Here is a 23,115-nt window from a genome sequence, read left to right as displayed (position 1 = left end):
TGGTATTGCTCATTATTGAGTTGGATTCTGAAAGAATGAGTTTAGAGACAGATCAATTTTTCGCTGCTTTGATGAAGACTGAGTTTCAGACAACTGACTGATGACTAAAAGTTTCAGGAGAAGGGGTATCACTAAGCAGGGTGCAGCTGCACTTTGCTGGAACAGAAAGTAGCTGGTATTTCAGGTGGCAGAAAACAACAGAGAAGTGGTGACAGCTGTTTGGTGATGAGCTCCTTAGGTTGAAGGATCTCTTGTGGCAGTGATAAATTATGTCTTTGGAAATAACTGTTTCTTGTGGTATCAAATCAGGGTTTAAAGGACTAATTGCCTGAAATTAAAGCAGAATAACCCTCTTAATGAACAGTCTCATTTTTGTTAACACCAGAATGCCCACTGTAACGTGATCAGCGGTCTCAGACATGCAAACTGATAGCTTCATCTTGAAATGCTTCAATTGTCCTCTGACTGTCTTGCTTACAAGTACTGTTTTTCTCTTGTATGTGCACACTGACTCTTGTGTATTTTAACTGCCTTATTTTCAGTGCTCACCCATTTGCCACTCACAGTGACATTCTTTTTTCAGTCTCTTGCTGGCAATCACATCATTAAGGATCCTGCGTCTCTATGCTTGTCAGAAAACTGCCGCGCGCATAAACCAATTTCTTTTATACAGTACTTCAAGCAGCTGCTACCTCCTATTTTGCAGATTTTTACCTAGAGGTGCCAGCCATTCTGAATCTTTAAGAGGTACATTTGTAAAGCAGTAACGTGATTTCTTCACGCAAACAGCATTGACAGAGCCACTGGTTTTCCACACACTCAGGCATTACAGACTGTGATTCATTATAAATCTATATCTTATGCTTTTAGATTTTATTAATTAGGTCCTATTTTCAAATGCTATATAATGATATTTATGTCTTATCATTCTTTATACATATATTCTAGATTGTGTTGTTTCTTAATGTTCGCATTTGCTGTTCAACTACTGTACAGTATGTGTTCCGTATCTGAAGGTTGGATTTAAAGGTTTAACTGTTGCAGTCATACTGTCAATACAATGTCTTCTTTGTTTCACCAAAATGTATTAAATTAAACTCAAAACTATTGTGGAAAACACAAATGCTCAGGTTTTAATACAGGTATAATCATCTCTGCATGTTAGTACTATTCCAAAACATCCTCACCCTTTCCCATTGCATATAGAAAAGGCTTTAAAATACTGGAATATACAGTATAAGAGTTGAGAAAGCTATGAAAGATCATCTGATTTGGTGTCTTATGAGTATGTCACCGTCTCCTCCTTGAAGCGTTTAGAGGCGTAGACGGGATGCAGAAATAACGATGGCACAGCCACAATTGCAAAGATGTGCAATGGTGTTTATTAAGAGGAACCGTGTTCCCAAACACCACACCCCAAAAAAACAAAGTGAAAAATACAAACTATCCAGGGGAAAAAAAACACAAATCTATAGTACAATAATATAAACATTAATTGATGTAAAAAAATAGATTGTTGTAGGTAGCTCCTATTCTACCCCACAACCAACTTCCTCCTATCTTGAAGAGCTCATTTTCTAGGTTAAACTCCTCCCCCTAGAATATTCCACTATAAAGCAAAAATAATTTTACAAAATAATAATCAGAATTCTGATTTCTCCACTGAGTACACAACTAAACAATGAAAATTTTATTACCAAAAATAAAATATCATACTCCTTTTATGTACATAAATATTGTTTTAGAAAATACTACCCCCTCTTAATGGTATCTTCTTACGAATCAATCCACGCATGCGCAACTCTGAAACAGGCACTACTAAGCCAGCCCCTGTTGCCATTCCAAAGTTTGGGTCCTACAGGTTGCGGGAGAAACCATTTTGCCGGTGAGAAATCCAAACAATTTATTTATTTGAAACAAGTGAGTTGATGACCATTTTGGAACATTTCACTTCTAAAACACGGCAAAACAGGTGTTTGGTTTGAGTTAATGTTTAATTTTGATGATACAGTAACTACCTTACTTTACTGTGTGTGCACCCACAGAGGAAGTATAGCTTCCAGTTATCGCCTTTGTTTAGATAGGGAAATGTTTGCGTATGTGTGTTTATGTGTGCATGTGGACACCCCACGAGTGCCAGGTGATCTGGAAACGGAGTCTCCAGTCACAGAGTATCTCAAAAGGTTATTTTATAAAGCCAATGGTGAGTATTTCCAGATTTAAGCTCAAATTCATTGTTTGAAGATCTGTGAAGTGTTTAGATCACTTTTCCTCTTCTCTTGATGCACTATTTCCGTACACTTATGGTGATTGAGTTTGCCATAAATTAGTATGGCTATGTATTTTACGTTGTCTTTGTTTTCAATGTCTTTGTGTGGAAAATAACCCAGACTAGAACTAAAGAACTTGCTAAATGCACCACTAATGTAAGGCTCTTGGAGGCATTTTCTGCCTCAGATTATATCATTCCTATTTAAATGGAATCTCGATTGTTTGAGATGGTGTCAAGTGCAATCTCTGTTATTGCAGCTACCAAGATAATCAATTGAAATCATAATGAAGGGAACAGAAGGAAATCAATAGACTCTGAAATTGCAAATAAAGAGAAGCTATCATTTAAGAACATTTGGCTCAAATCTTCCATATTAATGGAGGTAGAAATGTCTGTGTTTCTAAAAGGCTCTACAGTGGGTAATTCACTTGAGTGCATTAGAATACCTAAAAGCTGTTGGAACAATTAGGGCCACCTACGAAGAAACTGTCCACCTCACCAGGAGTACCACTGAGTTGTTTATTACCATACCAGCTTGTATTCCAGTCTCCTGTTTCGCGAGACGCGATTTTGTCATGTAAGGAAAAGGAGAACAAACAGCATCTCTCTCTTTCTTGATTACAGCTAATCTGATACTGTAGTCGAAATATATTTTTCGATTTTCTGTTTTCCCTGAAAAAAAGCAGCACAGGAAATTTGAAAATAATGTGAAAAAAATGTACATATAGGAAGGATTAGCCTAATCGCACTGTCAGCTTGTTAAGATTGTAGATGGCTAGGTTAATGAAGGGGCAGAAGGAAAGTACATCTGCATTCCTATTATAAGGCCATCAGTCCTAGTGATTTTTTTTGGTAAAATAAAACTGCTTTCCACAATGAGATTAATGTTTTTGCTCCATTAAAAATTATTATAAGCACCAACGGAAGCTAAAAGTAAGATTTCAGGAAAAAAACATTTTTCATTCTTTATAAATCTGTTTTTATTATCGGTGCAAATTCTGATTAACACACAAAAAAACAAGGTAATTAATGCATTTCTGCTATACTTTGATGAAACTGTTTTCAGTTATTTCCTGTTTTCACAATAGATTTTCCACTTGATTTGTCTAATTGATTAATTGTGGGTGATTCAGTCAAACCTGTTTGATGTCTTAAATTATTTATGACAGATATAACTTTAGTCTATGCAGTACTATTAAAATTACTTTACAACTTTTCTAAACCTTTATAAGCAAGATGTCTTATCTAAGATGTATGTCTTAATGAAATTTTTATTGTTGCTATTTTATCAGTGGTATAAATACTTTTATTCGACATTGTGTATCTGTATATTTCAGTACATATAATGTTAATCCATTGTAAATTCTATTGAAATCCTTGGCAATAGCAGCAAAGAAAGAGAAAAAAAAACTTACAAAAAGAAAGAAAGCTCAGAGTGACCTTAAGATAAAGTCTGTTGTTTGTACTATGACTATTTTGACACTAAGTATACCTTTCTGAGCACCAGGACAGAGCTGGCTCTGTTGTTGCACCATTAAGAATTGATACCTTTCTCAGGTAGGTATCCTCTCCTGCTGTCCTCCCAGCATGACAGCCATTCAGCACAGAAGCCATGAGTAGAGGCAGGTATGTATTTATAGGGCTTTCAGCTAAAAGCCAATTACACTTGGGCTAATTGTTTTGATATACTTCTGAATTTTTTCTCTCCTATATCTTGAGAATAGTGCTTAACTGTTCAAACCCACACTAAAATTAAGCTCTTTTAGCTTTTTCTAAATGTACAGTGTATACAGGTTCATGTAAACTCCAAACCATGCATACCTGTGGTTTTCTGACCTCCGGAAACCTTTAATGTATATTCATTCTGTATGTTATGGAGGAATTTATCTAATTTATCATGGAGGTGCACTTACTGTAGGATACTGGATTGCTTAGGAGCTTTGATATTGGTTTGACACAGGTTTGACTCAGGTGCTTTCATCTGTGCTTTTGGCCCTGCAGTGAATTTCGTTCTTTCCTTGTGCAAACGGATGAATATTTGAAGTGAAATAATAATCTTAAATCTGGAAAAGTTTCACAAGAAAAGCAAATAGGGAATAGGTGTTTAATGAAACTGCATGGATTTGGATGTTGTATATAGTGCTTAATTGATTCTGAGAGTGAAGGAGCTACAGCATTACACCTTCCTAAAAAATGGCATCAGTGGCTCCGATTATGACAGTACTTATTTTCAAATGTTTATTTTCCATTATACATACAGAACTGCATTCTCTATCCATTAACTAAAACATTAGCTCATTTCCTTTGCAATAATTGTGTTGTTTTAAAATCCTTAAAAATAGGGCTGCCTTAAAACTCCATCTGTCACAACCCAAAGGAATTCATTTTATGTAGTAAATGTATACATTGCAGTTTGAGACAGACACTGACTACTCTTTTATTGTCTTTAACTGTGTGTTCAGCCTAGTCAAAGTGGCCAGTCTAGTAAAGTATCCAACCACATGCAACTTCTCACCTATGTCATTCGAAGCCATACTCTAGTTATTGGTCATCTAGTTTGTGTTTGCTACTCTGTCCCATACTTTAGTAGCCTCAGTTTACCATGAAGCAGTACCTACAGTATGATTCTGCAGGGATGTTTTACTTCTTATGTTTAACTCTGCTGTTTGTTTTAGTGGAAATTGCAATATGGAAAAGAAGTGAAAGGCACATTTCAGTGGCACATTTAATTTCATATCAACTTCCTTATAACTTGCTTAGTAATTCCAAGTATTCTTTTATGTTGTTAGGTATAGTTTTTATGTTATCCTGATAAAGCATTCCTTTTTACATTCCCTTTAATTATTACTTGTGCCATCCATTGTCAGAACATAACCCAGTTCTGTCTTAAAATGTTCTCCTCATTTACAAAAGGGAAAAAAAATTAAATACTTGTTTGCAGTTCATTCCAAATTGGCATAGCCTGTACATTCTGCAGTGTTTGCCAGTGCATATCCAGAATCTGTGCCCAACCCAATCTGAAAAGTTTTTTCTTTGAATAGCAGCATGCATGCAAATGCCCAAAACATTCCTGCTACACTATAATTTGTTCAGTTTTAACTATTCAATAAAAAAATTAAACAGTACCTGGCATAAGATCTCAAGCTTTCAGATTAAACATTAATGATGCAATGCATAAAGCTCAACATATATCTAAATGATGTATTGCTTGGTTGAGATAAGTGGTTTCCAGTGAGAGAACAAAAAAGATCATGTGAGTAATAAATTAAGTGGTGACAATACTAATGTGACAGGGATGTTAAAATACACAATTTAATTGCTAAATTATGCATATGGATAATGATACCTTTTTTGTTCTAAATGGCCTTTCAAAGAACTGTTACATTTCATATTAATATGATATTAAATGTCATTTAATACTCATTAGACATATTCCTAAAAATTTAGTTTTTAAAAGATAAATTACTACAATAGCGCTTTGTGTTTTGGTTTCTTCCTGTTGTATTTGCTAGATCAAAGTACTTGAAGTGCACATTTTGTAAAAACTCAGCAAAAATATTTTCAACATTCATGTTAAAACATCTGTATCTGTTTAAAAGGTAAGGATGTTTTTTTCCTTAGTTGCCCATTCTCGACAAAGCATTAAAACTTTTATTAGTGAAACTTAAATTGATCATTTTTGATATACATGGCATCAGTAAGATTGTAATTCTGTGCCTAAGATCATGTCTTATAAACAGTTATTTCTGAGGTCAGTATAAAGCTGAATTATTTGTTTTCAACAACAGCAAGTATTATTATTCTTGTAATAGGTTTATTCCATGCTGAAAAGAGAAGAAAGAAAAACAATTTTTTGGCCATGGAGCCTTCTTCAGGTGTGAAGGCCGAAGAAGACTCCTTCACACCTGAATACAGCTTGGTATAAACCTGTTACTTGTTCCTTGCAGCCTACGCAAGCTGACGCTGCTACCCACCTGAACTTCTTATTCTTGTGCTGTACAAAATATAAATTTCTGAGGAACAAGGATCTTAATTTCAGAAAAGGATTTAAAACTAAAGACCTCATTGCTTATTGACATATCAAAGCAAAACAAAAGTCTTGTGAATCCAAAATGACAATCTATTTTAATAAGATCTAGTAAGGAAATCAAGATGTTCATACAGTTTTTCTTCAATGTGAATTGTAAAAAGTATTAATTATTCAGTATTAAAAAGAATAAATTAGGAAGCAATTATAACATTAAACAGTTCAAGTAGGTAGCTGCGTCAGCATGCGTAGGCTGCAAAGGAACAAGTAAAAGTTTATTCCATGCAGAATAGAGAAGAAAGGAAACACGGTTCGATCACACCTGAAGACGGCTCCATAGCCGAAACACCCAAAGAAGGCTCCACAGCCGAAATGTTGTGTTTCCTTTTTTCTCTTTTCAGCATGGAATAAACCTTTACTTATAACATTAAACATTTGCCTAAGGATCTAAAGAATTAACTGGAAGAACCTGGAATTATGGTACAGTATATGACAAAATAGTGATAGGTTATTTAAAATTCTAAAGAATGTCATGGACACAGACCCTTCCAAAAACCGCTTTTGAAAAAAAAAATATGACCCAGAACAAACCATATAGGCTTTACAAAACAATATTTTAAGGAACCACAAGCTTTTTATAACTACATTATGTGGTCCAATGAAACCAGTATAGATTTTTTTCAATCATTGGCCACAGTATGTTTGGTAGAAAATGAACATAGCCACTGAAGGAAAAATTCCTCTGCCTGTCAAATATGGAAGGGGGTCCACAATAATTTCACTTTGCTTTAGCAGTGCGAGGGCTTCAACATACATGTGTTATTGAAGATTGCAGAAATGCAACCACATTGCAGAAGAAAAACTGATTTTATAGCTGATCATTCCATTCCAGTGTATCGACAATCCAATCCAACAGCACACGCCAAAAGCAATGTTTCAGGTTTTCAAGAAACACAAAGTAGTTGCTCTTGATTAGCTTTCTCAGTCTCTGGGATTGAACTTAATAAGGATTCATATGTACTGTAAGTGATGTGAAACTAAAGGATGTACTGTTTGCAAGAATATCTCTAAAACATTCAACTAAACAGGGATGTCCCCACCTGCGTCTGTAGGGTTCCATAGTCTCTTTTACTTGAAGAACAGCATACAGTTGCTCAATTAAACCAATTAACAAAGGTCATTAAGAGCTAGCTAGGTGAAATACAAAAAGCATGTAGATATGTCAGGTCACCAGCACCAGGACTGAACATCCCCTAACTGAAGTATGCTAAGTATGTTTTGACTCATCTGCAAAGTAGGAATATCCTACAGTAGTTAACACACTGCATTTTGGTAACATCAAGTGTGCATTGTAAAAAAAAAATCACATAAAAGATTCATTAAAGTCTCTGGGCGGTACAAAGTAATTTGTACATATTACACATTTCAGTTCTACTGTATATCTCAGGTGCTGTGCTTATCAATAAATGATTGAGGCAATAGTATTTTTATTATTTCATTATAAACAGATGTTCATTATTCATATGTGTTCATTCAATTTGAAATGTGTTCTATCTACATTAAAAAAAAAAAATCATGGTCCTAGATTTAAAACATTTTAAAAAATCTCCAAAAATACTGTACACTATTTCTTAAAAGTTGTCATACAGAATATAATTGGATTCTGCGCATGTTGTAAACAATCAGCAATAGTTTTGTAAGTTAGGGCTTTTTTTAGTTTTACTCTTATGACCTTGTATTTGTAATCCCCATTTTAGCAACCATAGCATTTCATTTTATTCTACTAATAGGATATAGCAGATACATTTTTCCTAATCATTTTTTCCAAATGATCATTTTTGCAAAGTGAATGCTGGTATGTAGGTATATTGGATTTGTAGATTATTTCAGGAACTGTGCCAGTGAGATGCCATTAAGTATTGTTGATGTTTTCAATAGAACAAGCATCTCAGTGAATTCTGAAGAATTTTAACCTTTACAAATTCTTCTTAAATGGGAAAACAATGGGTCTTTGTCACAGAATGATTGTCAGGCTACAGGAGCTCTAGTTCCAAGTGTTTTCTCTTTTTTGGCATTTCATGCTACAGAGAAAATAAGGAGTGAAGTGGATATGATCTCTTACATCTCTCAATACTCGGAATAAGGCTATTTCAGCATGAACTGAATACCTCATTGTATCAATTAATTTAGACTTTTCTCCACCTTGAACATCCTGTGCTTATTTGGGTTCAGCATAAAAGATATCATTCTAGTCTAGTTGCACTGGGCTGAGAAATGACCAGAAGACTGAAGGGCTATAAAAAATGCATGAGCATTTTCCTGTTGCAAACAGGACTTTAGGGCAAAATAAAAAGGAAAAGCCTTATGGGCACAGATGCTAATATCTTGTAGCAGGTAGATTTCCATTCTGCTCATGAAGGCAAACATTTTCTCATCCAAAGCTTATTTTTATCAGCTATACCCATTTTGATACCAGATGCAAACAAAATGAAAACTACATAAATCAGCCTATTTGCACCATTTTTTATGTGGTTCTGTGTTTTGTACTTCAAAATCAATGAAGTGGAGGAAAGCTATTACACACTTACACACACTTGTAACTTAAGAGATTTATAACTTGGAATAATAAGAATGTATCAATCAGCTAAAAAGTTGACACGTTCCAAAATAATCCTGTCACTTTAGTACTACTGTATATATGATGGTGCTAGATGACCCAAATACTAATGTTTCAAAACAGGTGTTTACCTATACTGTTGCTTTTGCTCAAAACTATTATCATAATCAGAATTTCATAATCATTTCTGTTTTCTAAATTCAAGTTTCATGGGCTAATTCTTCAAAGATGGGGAGAAGTATGGGGATGTACTGTAATTACCAGAGTACCTCAGGGATCTGAATTAGGACCACTGCTGTTCCTAATTAAATAAAAGATCCAGATTCTGGTCTAGCTGGTAAACAAGTACATTTTCAGACGATACAAGCAATCTAAAAACAGGCAATTCAAATAAAATGATTTACATAAAATTCAAGACTGAGAAAACAGTTGGTAGATGATGTTTAAATATAGACAAATCCAGGGTTTTTCATTCAGGCAGTAAAAAACATAAGCTTAAAACAGGAAACACTGATCCCAGAACAGGCTATTTATTAGACTCTTCACAAATCATTGACATTTCAGACAATGTGGGGAAGTAATAATAAGGCATACAGAATGCTAGGGTATACTGTAAAGTTAGAGTAAAATTGTAGAATTTAAATCTAGCAAAGTTATAATAGTATAAAGTACAAGTGAGACCTCAATTAGAATTTCCAGTTTTTTCGCCATGTTACATATAAGATATTGCTTATGTAGTGTTTCATAGCCGTTCAGGGACGCCAAATATGTAATCATAGTGGCTCTCTGAAGGCACCAGTTCTGTAGGGTTTGGGCATTTACTGAGACAATTATTAATTGTAGCAGTAAATCACAAAATTGATTCTTTTGATGGCTTTAGAATCCAACCATGCGACATAACTCAAACAACGCACACACACAGGTACTAATACACGAGGATACATTTATTAATACATAGAATATGCATGTAAACCGAACAGATCTTATCGAGAGGGTTATCAGAATACAAAAGGTATATATTCAATCAGTTACGAAGTGTTACACATCAAGAGGACATACGTTCAGTATATCATTCATTAAGACCGTTTCGTAAAGTGAACTTGGTTACAACTTCTACATTAGATACTCAAAACAAGTACATAACTCTTAGGAATTAAATTGATATCAACTGGTTGGGATAACAATTGAATTCTCGAGCTGTAATGCATTGAAGTTGAATACTCATCCAGTTTCTGGGGATTCAGATCTCCTGCAGGCACAAACAATCAGCTGCAGGCTTGTTGCTGTCCAATCCGCGCTCTCTGGCTCCGTGCCAGGCTGTGCTGTGCGGCTTGCGACGGTGCGCTGCTGATGCTCACTGACCGGCTAGTTAGTGTTGGCTTTAACTAGCAAAGTTTGTGCACAGGAGAAAAGATGACTGTGGATCCCAGCAAGTCAGGAAGAGGACCGGTTCGTTCCTGATGAAGAGCTAGTTCTGAATAGTGATTCAGCTGTCCACAGTTCTGACCTGTCCACGAGGCCTGCTGCTGGTTACTCTCTGGCAACCTCCACTCTAGACTCTTAGAACAAAGGAAAGTTCTGGCACTCGGACACACTGGCCGTTCCGTGGTTGTCCGGGCTGAGTCTCGGGATGGTCAGGAGGCGCGCTGCGAGAATGTCCTGCCCTTGGGAGCCTTCTGCTCCTGGGCCGTCCTGCCCTGGAATTCTCCTTTGAATTCCCTTTAGAACAGTCCACAGAATCCTCTCCAGAATCTTACTGAATCTCCCGAATCTGAATCTTGTTGAATCTGAATCTCCAGGCCTGTGTTGCCTGTTTTTACCTGGAGGAACTTCAGCTCATTCATTGGCTGAAAGTTCCATGGGCATCAGAGTCCCACGTGGGTTACTCAGCCCTACCAGTCCCTGATTGGTTGATCAAGGTGAGATATGAGTCACTTAGTCCTGACACTTAGTAATGCAGTCCAGATGTCCATCCGGCACTCCCTAGACTGATAGGCGCCAGTGGATGACCATTGATCATGATAGCCAGGCTTAGCTAAGTGCACCCCCCTTTGGGAGCTGTCCTAGGAAACCTTAAATCACCCTAATGGTCTCTCTGTGGCTGCACCACAGAGATGAACAGAGAAATGGGGCCTCATTTGGGAAGCTCAGAAACACTTAATTCTGCCTTATTATTAAGCCTCGCCGCTACATATCCCCCCTTTTTGAAGGTCACGAGGTCCTGAGGCGTTGTTGCCTTCAAAACAAAAACAGAGTTAAGTGATGTCCCTTGCCATTAGAACATTAATCTTAAATGTCCACATTACTCCTCGAGAATTCATACCAGAACCAGCATTGGATACAAACAGGATGAATAACATCTGGAGTATGTATAAACACGGTAGGAGACATTATCTAAGTCTAGGAATTACACATCAGGAAGTTCACTGTCAATATCTGATACCTCTGTGGTAGATATTTGGGGAGAAGTCACTTCCTTTCTTTTGTCATGCTACCTTTGACTCATTCATGCTACCCGGAGTACATCTTGATGTGAGAGTACATCATTCAGAGTACACTGTCAGTCATGATCCAGCTACCTGGCAGTAGTGTTACAATAACAACAGTTCCTGTTCCCAGCCCCCCGATAAACCACAACACCTGTGTTGGGTATCTGCTAGGGTGGTTTGGAGGTTTGTTCCATTAAAGCAAACTAAACTACCTGTACCTCTTCAGGGCTTACTGTTTCTTGGATTTCTATCCAATTCCTTAGTGTGGCATCTGAAGGCATCCATGACCTCAAGTTTGGTCTTATGTTGTCTGGTTCTAGACCGTACAGTGTTAAGTTACCATGCTGTACTATGGCCTCCTCAGGAACTTAAAGGAACTGTTTTATTAGGTAGCTGCATCATGCCTGTCACAAGTCACAGTGTCAGTTAAACGTGGTGTGCTGACCAGCCATTTACTTCCCACCTGCTCTTCATGGGGTTCATTAACCTTCCTCTGCTCGTTAGTAGCTTTACACCCTTCATTGGTGAATCGTTTAGACACAGCCAATGGATAGCTTTGGTAGCCATACCCATCTCAAGATTTGGAACCGAATTCAATCTTGGTTTGCCTTCTGGGTGAGCTATGAACGATGGGGTTAATGTCACACACTCCTCTACTGAGAAGAGTGGAATCAAGTGGGTTGGGAATTGTGCCGTGGTTAGACTGGCTACAGTGGCACTAAGCTCCCTTAACAGGTCTTGTGTCAACATTCTGGCCTGTTGCACACAAGCATAAACCCACTGTATAACACCAACAATCATGTCCACTGGTTGGGGAATAAGGTTTAACCCTGTTGCATAGGAAATTGCCTGTAGGGTTTTCCCTAAGCTTTCCAACTTTTGCTGCTGTCGATACAGTCTGTCACTACCCTCTGGTATCTCTGACACCTGCCTTCTTGGGGCAGTCAGGGTGAGAGTGCCAGTAGCACACAAACCTACCAGAAAAAGCAAACGTGCAACAGTGGCGGCAGCGATCAGTCCTCCCAAAAGTCTTTTCGGGTGGCTGATCCCAGTCATCTCCTTCTGAGTGACTGTCGCCTTTCTAAGCTGGCGCAGCGTGTACATGGTGTCTTTCTCAGTATGCCATGTGGCATCTTGGGCACCAACATCCTGGAAATCTGAGGAGATCTGACGCAGCTGCTGATGCTGCTCCTCCTTTTCCAGGGCATCTGCTTTTTCGATTTGTTCATGCCTGTGCTCTAGGAACCCTGCAGGGGGCGGTGCAGCGGTGGAGCATGCCTGACCCTCGGCTGAGTGGTCATCTGGAGCACCTGAGTGATCTGAGATTGTTACCCCATTCTCACTGTTCCGGTCCACCCTGCACACTTCCTGATTGAGGAATCCCTCTATCGGCATGTTTACAATCGTTCGCTGGGCGTGGGTGTAGGACACCTGCTCGCTCCCCCCTTCCCTCGCTAGGGGTTCAGGGAGCTGCCCCAGCACTGGGATAGCTAGTTCACTGTCTTCGAACTCGCTATCACCCACCAGGCCCATGTCAGTGCAGGCGGGGATTCTGACACCCCTCTTTGCGATGTCCTGCACTGACAGGCGGGTGGCTTGACCATCCAGCTCCAGTCTGGGTGAACCACTGTTGGTCAGACTCAGACTGACAGACTGAGCTGGTGGCTGTAAGAAAACCAGCTCGGCTTTCATTCCCTGTCCCTTCTGGGGGACTGGGTGTGTTGGCAACCCTGCCGTTGAGGCAGGAACAATCAGGTCAGTCTCACTCACTACCTGGTAGTTGTGAGAAATAATGTTACCTGACTGCAGGTTCCCTGGGTCACAGCAGAGGGAATCGGCATCTGGGATCAGGTGTGTCCACAGCGCAGTAGTCTCAGCGTCCAGCTGGACCTCCTGTCTAACCTGTGAATGTTGCACCAGGGGCACCTGGCGGTGGCCCCATGACAGCTGCTCAAGCAGATCCTCACTGATAGAGGACCTCTCAGGGCTAAGGGTGAGGGCTACATCACCAACCTGCTCTCCTGCCATCTGGATCCCTTCCACCACTGCAGGGTGGTGGTCCTGACCCCTCTTGGGTGCCAGGGTGCACAGGGAAAGCTCCTTTTCATCGCCAGGTGGGGAGATCTGCTCCTCTTTAGGGATGTAAAAGGGGTGTGCTTTACCTGGTGGATCAGGCGGCTGCTCGGAGCACCGCTCCTGTGGCATGGAGGCTGTTGGGACCTTGGCCAGGGCACGACTTCCCTGTATATCCGGGGAACAAGAAAATATTTTTATTTCTTGTCCAGAGGGAACAGAAGGAATCTCCGCATAGGCTTCTGTGTTCGGTGGGCACTGTGTAAGCACAGTCTGCCTCTTGGCCCCCCTTTCCTTCTGTACAGAAGGCTTAGGAGCCTTGACCTGTTTCCACACTTTGCCTTTCTGGTGATCCACCAAAGGTTCCACTCTGAGTCGCATACCCTTTTCTTTTTCAACCCGTTTGAGCTTGCCGTGTGACATCAAACACCTTTCAACCTCAGTGTCAATCAGTGTCTCACTGGGTAAGACATCTCCCATGGCAGCCTTGAGGTAAAAGCTTCGTGCTTTTCCTCTGTGTTTTACTGCCTGCTCTGTGACTTCAGGGGTGGAGTCAGCACTCGCTTGGGAGTGGCCGACCTCATCCAGGCAGGAACCCTTCCGCTCAATCAGATAGACTGAGGGAGTGGGAGGGGGCGGGTCTCCGCCTCCTCCAGTGGAGAGTATCAGCTCATTCACGCTTCCGGCAGCCTTGGGGAGCGGTTGTCCCTGTCCTAATAAAGCTTGTTCAAGCCTGGCCAGGCGGGTGGCTACTGAATCCTTTTGTTCAGCTTTTTCTAGCCCTTTCCCTCCCCCGGTGTTCTCATGGCACTTAGGACGCTGGGTGCGGTCCTGTGTGCCTGCTTTGGAACGGGGCTTAGCCAGCTCAGGAGCCTGTGCTCCTTCGAGCAGGGGGGAATTAACCCTGCTGGCTCTGACGGCGAACACAGTCGCTTTAGCAGCTTTTTGCTCAGAGCGACTTTGGACATCATACTCCCAGGCTTTCTGCACGAATCTCTTAATATCAGTCATTTTCATGGTCTGTGCATCTGTATGCATTAAGATCATCTTTCTGACTGACGGGTGGAGATTCGCAATGAATAAACCCTTGAAATGTGTGTTCTCTTCGCAACCCTCATAATTTCGCCCTGCAAAATAAGTTCGTCTAAGTCTCTCGTAATATTCGCGAGGGGACTCTGCTCTCTCGTGCTTAATGTTAAGGGCGGCGGCTATCGCGGCAGTCGGGTCAATAAACGCACTGTATTCTTCGATAAGTGCTTGACATAGCTGTTCAAAGTCATTACAGACTTCTTTCATCTGCCTAGCCATCCACTCATGTACAGCTCTGCTGGTAGTTTTCCTGACCAGAAACACTTTCTCCTGTTCTGTGGCGTTTGGCAGGTACTGCAGGGTATACCTGAGGTCCTGAATATAACTCTCGATATTATTCTCTGACACTGCGGGGTCAAATCTCTCTATGTCCTTCGCTAGCTCTCTCAGAGAATGGAGATTTATTCTTCTAGCTTCTCCGCTGACGGAGATATGGAAGAGATCGTGGTCAGACTTGTCGCTGCTAGAGAGAGTGCTTAATAGCGACTCGAATTCAGACCTTTTAGCAACCATCGTTAAACTTAAAGAGTATTACTTTTAAGTACGAAATCACAGTTTTACCACAGAAAACCACAAGATCAGGTATGCAATCAACCTGGTAGATTGCAAAAGATCACAAAACACTCAAGCACTGCTTAAAGAGCAAGGGGAACTTTTTTTTTTCTTTCGGCTTTCAGCACACTGTATTATCGTGTATGAAACCCGCGGCGTTTTATATGAATTATTCCGCTTGGTTGATTCATTTCAGTCTTGCCACGCCCACCCAGGGACGCCATAAATGTAGTGTTTCATAGCCGTTCAGGGACGCCAAATATGTAATCATAGTGGCTCTCTGAAGGCACCAGTTCTGTAGGGTTTGGGCATTTACTGAGACAATTATTAATTGTAGCAGTAAATCACAAAATTGATTCTTTTGATGGCTTTAGAATCCAACCATGCGACATAACTCAAACAACGCACACACACAGGTACTAATACACGAGGATACATTTATTAATACATAGAATATGCATGTAAACCGAACAGATCTTATCGAGAGGGTTATCAGAATACAAAAGGTATATATTCAATCAGTTACGAAGTGTTACACATCAAGAGGACATACGTTCAGTATATCATTCATTAAGACCGTTTCGTAAAGTGAACTTGGTTACAACTTCTACATTAGATACTCAAAACAAGTACATAACTCTTAGGAATTAAATTGATATCAACTGGTTGGGATAACAATTGAATTCTCGAGCTGTAATGCATTGAAGTTGAATACTCATCCAGTTTCTGGGGATTCAGATCTCCTGCGGGCACAAACAATCAGCTGCAGGCTTGTTGCTGTCCAATCCGCGCTCTCTGGCTCCGTGCCAGGCTGTGCTGTGCGGCTTGCGACGGTGCGCTGCTGATGCTCACTGACCGGCTAGTTAGTGTTGGCTTTAACTAGCAAAGTTTGTGCACAGGAGAAAAGATGACTGTGGATCCCAGCAAGTCAGGAAGAGGACCGGTTCGTTCCTGATGAAGAGCTAGTTCTGAATAGTGATTCAGCTGTCCACAGTTCTGACCTGTCCACGAGGCCTGCTGCTGGTTACTCTCTGGCAACCTCCACTCTAGACTCTTAGAACAAAGGAAAGTTCTGGCACTCGGACACACTGGCCGTTCCGTGGTTGTCCGGGCTGAGTCTCGGGATGGTCAGGAGGCGCGCTGCGAGAATGTCCTGCCCTTGGGAGCCTTCTGCTCCTGGGCCGTCCTGCCCTGGAATTCTCCTTTGAATTCCCTTTAGAACAGTCCACAGAATCCTCTCCAGAATCTTACTGAATCTCCCGAATCTGAATCTTGTTGAATCTGAATCTCCAGGCCTGTGTTGCCTGTTTTTACCTGGAGGAACTTCAGCTCATTCATTGGCTGAAAGTTCCATGGGCATCAGAGTCCCACGTGGGTTACTCAGCCCTACCAGTCCCTGATTGGTTGATCAAGGTGAGATATGAGTCACTTAGTCCTGACACTTAGTAATGCAGTCCAGATGTCCATCCGGCACTCCCTAGACTGATAGGCGCCAGTGGATGACCATTGATCATGATAGCCAGGCTTAGCTAAGTGCACCCCCCTTTGGGAGCTGTCCTAGGAAACCTTAAATCACCCTAATGGTCTCTCTGTGGCTGCACCACAGAGATGAACAGAGAAATGGGGCCTCATTTGGGAAGCTCAGAAACACTTAATTCTGCCTTATTATTAAGCCTCGCCGCTACACTTATATGCAATCAATCCAGAGAAGAGCAATCAGACATGTGCCCAGGCTTAAGGGAATGTCCAATGCTGACAGGCTATAAGCTATAAAAGCTGAACTTTTATAGTCACTGAGAAGATTTTAAGGGGACATGTAAGCCCAAGTCAACCCAGTAAACTACTTCTGTATCAACAGTGCACCATGAACTGGAGGTCATAAAATGGAAATTTAAATCTGAGAGCAGGAGGAACATCTTTATATAAAGGACTGTGAAAGAACAGAACTGATTACTGTTTTTGCAGCTGAAATCCTGGCTTCTTTCGAGAAATAGCTGGATAAGATCCTCAACTCAATTAGGTACAAATTGCAAAATGCACTAGATGGGGCTAATGGCTTCCTCTCAATTTTAACGGCTCTTATGAGTTACCACCATCTGTTTTTCTTAAATACCAATGCACTTCTTTATGTCTCAGATGCCACCATGCTGGTACTCAAGAAGACTTCACACATACTTCTAAACGTATTCAAAATGCTAGTAGTTTCTATTCAAACTTGTTTTTTGTGACATTCTATTAATGTATTTCATCTTTGCCATTTATAAAGATATCTATCCATCCATTATCAGAAAGCTACTTATTCCTGGATAGGGGTACAGCTACCCAGAGCCTATCCAAGGAGCACAGGGCAGAGCATGTCATTGGAAGGTGGGAGAAAATCTGAGCCCCTAGTGAAAATCCAAGCAAAACACAGGGAGAACATCCAAATTCCATGGAGAAGTAGCACTAGTCCCAAGTTGAGCCCAGGACCCAAGAATTCTGAGCCAGCAGTGCTAAAAGCCATACTGTTGTGCCACTCACAGATGACTATGGAAGGAAAGGATTTTTATATTGATAATAACTTTTTTACAAGGGTATTAATAGCTGCTCTACATAATTAATTTAATGAAGACAATGCAGAAAAGGCTTTTATTTTCTTGTCATCGGCTTTAGATGCTGTAAAGTCATTCTAAAAAAGACTCTTTGCAGTGACTGCATTGGAAGAAGTGATTGGTTTTTATTAAAAAAAAACACTCTCGGATTGATGCCTAGCTGTCTTGTTAACAACATTAGAGTGATGGAAACTGGTGCAGTGAAAGACATTTAGAACCTGTTGCAAGGGCCTGGAGTACACACTATTGATCTGCTTTAAAAGCTTACACCATAGTGTATTTGGCACATAGTTTGAAGTGTAAATACCCATTTAATTTATTTGATGTCTTTCAACCAAACTTAAACACCATAGTTTTATTCTCCTTGAAAGTGTCATGATAACAAAGAAAGAATTAACTCTTTTACTGCCTCAGTATGTGGTAATTACCCAGTTTGAATTATTAGTTTTCTTTTCTATGTTTTTTTTTATAAATGTCTAAGTTGGACATTGACTAGGATCATTATGGTTTTCTTTTTATTGGAAACTGCATCTGGACAGCTATACAATTTTCATTTTAATTCCTTGTTTAGCTGTCACAAAAAAGGATTCCAATAAGAATCTTTGTAATTGCCTTCAGTAAAACAATACTCTGTTTTTCGGATGCTTGTCATTTTTATGGAATTTCTTCTGCTGTGTAAACAATGGTTTTGTTGTAAATAAAAACAAGCTTTGCTCAAATTCCTAGAGAATGTCACCTGAACTTCCAATGAATATGCCATGTTTTTCTCTATAATCAAGGATTAGATCCCTTCATAGCAATGTCCATCTTTTAGTAAGGCGTGACATTTTGATATGTTGTTTTAGACATCATATAGAATAAAATTAAAGATAATTAAGCATAATTATTATAATATGTTTTACAGCCCTATTTTCAAGATTTTGGTTATAGCTGGTCCCTTCATGTCTGTATACAGTACATACAGTACAGTATTTATAACTTACAGCCAACCCTTTACAAGATGTGCTAGCCCACCTATTCTCTTCGTAAAAAAGGCTTGACAAAAAAGAGAGTACCCAAAAAGATTTAAACAGTGCCTGAAAACATGTTTTATATAAACTAAAGTTCTAAATAAAAGTTTCAGCAGCTCTCTCTCTCTTAGTTCAACATTTGATTGATGACGGATTTTGTTTTTACTATTAAGCAAGATGTTCCATTGCACGGCTGAATGAACTCTGAGACTCATTCTGTATGCTTTTGCTTTACAGATTTCAGAACTCAAAGTTAAATGGTGTTCAAGGTCGGTGAGCTTGCAGCCCAACGGACAAGTCTCTAACATATGGTCTTACTTGACCTCCAGCGTCTTTTCCTCAAGCACTCTTGTTTATCTTGTGCACTTGCAAATGGCATACAGTACAACTCTTCAGCGTGATTAAAAGGCTGCAGATGCTGTTCTTGGGCTCCAACGTAATGCTGCCATCTGAAGCTGTTCTTTTATGGCTCATAGGGCATAAGGATAAATTGAATTACAACTTCATCTTACATAGTTATGACATAATCACAATTTAACATAGGTGTAGCTTAATATAGACAGAAGCTTGACTCAATGGAGAAAAACCCTTTGCAGGTAGCCTTCCCCTTTGCTCTCAATGCCACAATGAATATGTTTCACTTTTTTCCCTGCATTCTTAAATTTCTGTAAGATTTAACTCCTCTATTTAAGCAGAGGGTTCTTTGTTTAAGGATGGTCATTAAGTCTGATTGATTTCTTCTCCCCTTTTACCTGAGAAGGCTACCCTTGGGCTTTGTTTATAGAGGGCTTGATTTATAAGGGTTCCAACTGCCTCAGCCACAAGCCATGAGATTATAAGATTATTAATGCATTGAAGAAGTAAAGTAGCTGACATTTGTATGTAGTACTGGTGAGTTGGGGGCAGAACCTCTTCTGACAGGGGCAAAACCATTAGCATTTTAGCATTCTAACTAATATATTGGCATGAATCATTTTATTTCAATTTTGGCTGTTGCCTTCTCTCATCACAGGGTGTAAGGGTCAGTGTTAATACTTGAGTTGGGGTTCAGGAATTCAGACAACTGCAGAAATAATCGTTTTTCCATACTCTTCCTTACATATAACATGAACTCAGGTCACTGTCCTCGCTGGTGTCTGCTGGCGCCGATTGCCTTCCCTTCATTTCCTGTCTCCTTAACACTGGGCTGTTTTTCATCTATTGTTAAGTAGGCCTTCATTACACCTCTCTTAAACCTACCCTTGATTCATCATTACCTCAAAACTATTGCCCTATCTCCTTTATACCATTTCCCCTCCAATGATCTTGAACAGGTGGCGAATATAATCTCTTTCTCTTATAGCACTTGTTCCTCTGTCCTCTTCAGTCTTATTTTTGCTCTCCATTTAGCTGGAGCCCTCTCCTTCTTCTCTGTCCTAATCAGCATCGATCTCTCATGCTTCCTTCAACACCATGGATCACTTTATTCTTAGTCATCAATTGCTCACCTCTAAACCTCTAGAACTGTCCTTGCATAGTTCTTGTCATATCCTGCTGATTACACATACAGTACCAGGAAGTCTCCTGACCAGACTTGCTCTCAACTTCTTATTCCTTCTCCACTGGTGTCCCTCAGGTTTCCGTCTGAGGCACACCAGTGATCTTTCTACAATCACTCTTTAGATTGTCTCACCTCTTTCAACAGCATATTATATAACCTTTATGGTGCTGAGGCTTGAATATTCCTTTCTTTTCACCCTTAACCCTTTCATACCTTAACTCAACTCACATCTTAAACTCAACCTCTCAAAATCTGAATACTCTGAAAAGCCCATTCTTCTACATATCCTTTATGTAACTCTCTATTTTTATCATTCTTGACTCCAGCTCCACCACCCTCTCACCTTGTTCCTCTGTCAAGAACCTTGGCATCACTTCCATTCCCTGTGCCCAACACTTTCTTTCTCTGGCATGTCTTTGCTGCTTTTTCTTCATCAGAATTCATAGAATGTGTCCCTTCCTTACCAGCTATTCCACACAGCTGCTAATGTAAGCCCTGTTACCATCTTCTCCTGCCTAAACTATTTTAACTCCTGTTTTTCCAGCCTCCCCCCTAAACGTAAGTGTCCAACCTGTCCCTTCCAATCCATACCGAATTCAGTGGCTTATTTTGTTTTTTCACTCATCTCCATTCCATTACTCCAGTCCATTCACTGGCTACCTATAGCTGCACACGTCTGATTAGAAACACTAGTAGCTTTGCATACTGCTTCTTCTTCAGCCCCTTATCTCTCCTTACACTTACTTTCACTTTCATTGATGATCAGTGAGAGTGCAAGGCTTTCTGTACCCTCTCTCCACTTTCAGAGCTTTCAGAGCCCATTCCTCCTCTCCCCTCATTCCTCAGCACTCCTCAGCAGTAGAATGAACAGTACCCACACTTTTGGACACTATCACAAGGCTCGTCCTTCAGCTCTCAGTTGAATTCTTTGGGGCATCCTTAACTCTCTGGTTGGTTACTGTTTGTTGCCTATATTCTAATTCTGTTTTACCTCCATTTTGTCACTGCAATTTGCATTTTATCATCCATCATCAGAAAATTCATTTTGCACTGGTCTTATTTTTCTTTTTGTTAGTTTTTGTACAGTACGTAACTGTTGCTGGAATTTTCATCTTTAAGCTAAAGCAAAACAGCAAAAGAGCAGGCATAAATGCATTGTGTGTTGTGTTGGAGAAAATTTCCCCCATTTCCCCTTAAAAGACAGGAGTCCATCTCAGAAGTTAAAAGAAGTTTTTATTTCATGTGCATGGGAACGAAACACACAGAGATGCTTGGTGTATTCTTCTCAAAGTAATTAAACTAGAACACTCCTTAAATATTTTTCAGTTATCATGCTTCCCTGTGCTTACAAGATTGGCAATGATCCAAAATCACATTTTCTTACTTCCCTATTGGCTAAACATAACTTCTTTTAATACAATTGGTTAATTAGGTTCATTGCACGCATTTCTATATACTGTAACAGTATTGAATTACATAGTATTGTGTCTAGCATTCTTCTAGTCCAGTTCAAACTAGTTCTAAATGTCCACCTCATAAAATATTGCATCTTCTGTAGGAAAATTGTGTGTACAAAGTTCACAGAGACCCTCTTTAACACTTGCTATAATAATACTCTTTGGATCACCTGCTGCTTGGCCAGTCATAATTTGTTGTCAAGAGAGCTCTGACTAATCCCAGCCCTAGCCTTGGTAGCAAATGCTAATTGTACACTGCTGCTTGGAAAAACCCAATCACAGTCAGCTAGTCACATGAGCTGGGCAAATAACCATCAAACAAAATGCCTATAGTCAAAGCTACCACATTAGAAGATAATTATGATTTTAATGGAATCACAGAAACATGTCACTATTCCTGAAACACAGAAGAGAAGAGGCACCATGCCCTCTATATTAAAAACAGCATTCATGCTCTAAAACTAAAGTTAAAGGAATCAATGTTTACAAAATACTTATGTGTAAATATGTGTATAGGGTAAAGGTATAGATCAAGAAAATCAGATTTTAATTAGAATTCAACAATGTATAATGCACAGTCAATTTATGTACTACAGAATAAATATGTTCTTATCTGATACCTGAACATCAACTTTCACCACATAGAAAGTCTGTAGGAATGTCAGCAGAAGAAAGTGAAAAGGTAGACATGGTTAATGGCTATAAAGCGAATATTTATATCTATAATATATCTTGTATGTTCAAACAAATACAAGAAATACAAATGAGGAAAATGTGATGGAGCCATTAGGGAACTGTGATCATAATACAGTATGGTGTGCTTTGAAGTTTACTCTGCAACTGAACAGGTGGAGTCTGTTTTACTCCTACAGTATGAACTCCTATGTTCAGTTAAATGAACAGGATCAATAGATATAGCTAAGCTATTAAGTCTAGGAATGAGGAACTCGATACTGATCTTCACTTGACCTGAGGTGAAACTTTCTTAGAAAAATGTATTGAAAATCTGTGATTTCCTCATTCACTTCAATAGGTCCACTTCTTAGCCTCCTTAGACGTCTTCAGCCCAGAACCTTTTATCTAAATTCACACTGTAGTACAGTACAGCATATTATGGAATACTATCTCAAGTGGCTTTCAAAAATGTTTTTATGCTCTTAAAATTCCCAAAATAGCCTTTCCTTTCTCAGGACTGCTATGTAAGTTTTTGCGGCACTATAACACACATACTGTAGCTTGTGAATTATAATTACGAACAAATGACAATTTATATTTTTTTTCTGGAATCATGGTAACCCACTGTACAGTTCTCCTTTCAGACTTCTCTTTCAAAACAACGTGGCACTCAGCTCCTGCTTTGTTAAGATTTTTTTTATTGGCTCTTTGTTCTCTCTTATT

The sequence above is a fragment of the Atractosteus spatula genome, chromosome 1, assembly GCF_055471065.1.
Source record: "Atractosteus spatula isolate fAtrSpa1 chromosome 1, fAtrSpa1.hap1, whole genome shotgun sequence".
Classification (NCBI taxonomy): Eukaryota; Metazoa; Chordata; class Actinopteri; order Semionotiformes; family Lepisosteidae; genus Atractosteus; species Atractosteus spatula.
Note: the sequence above shows the minus strand (reverse complement) of the source record.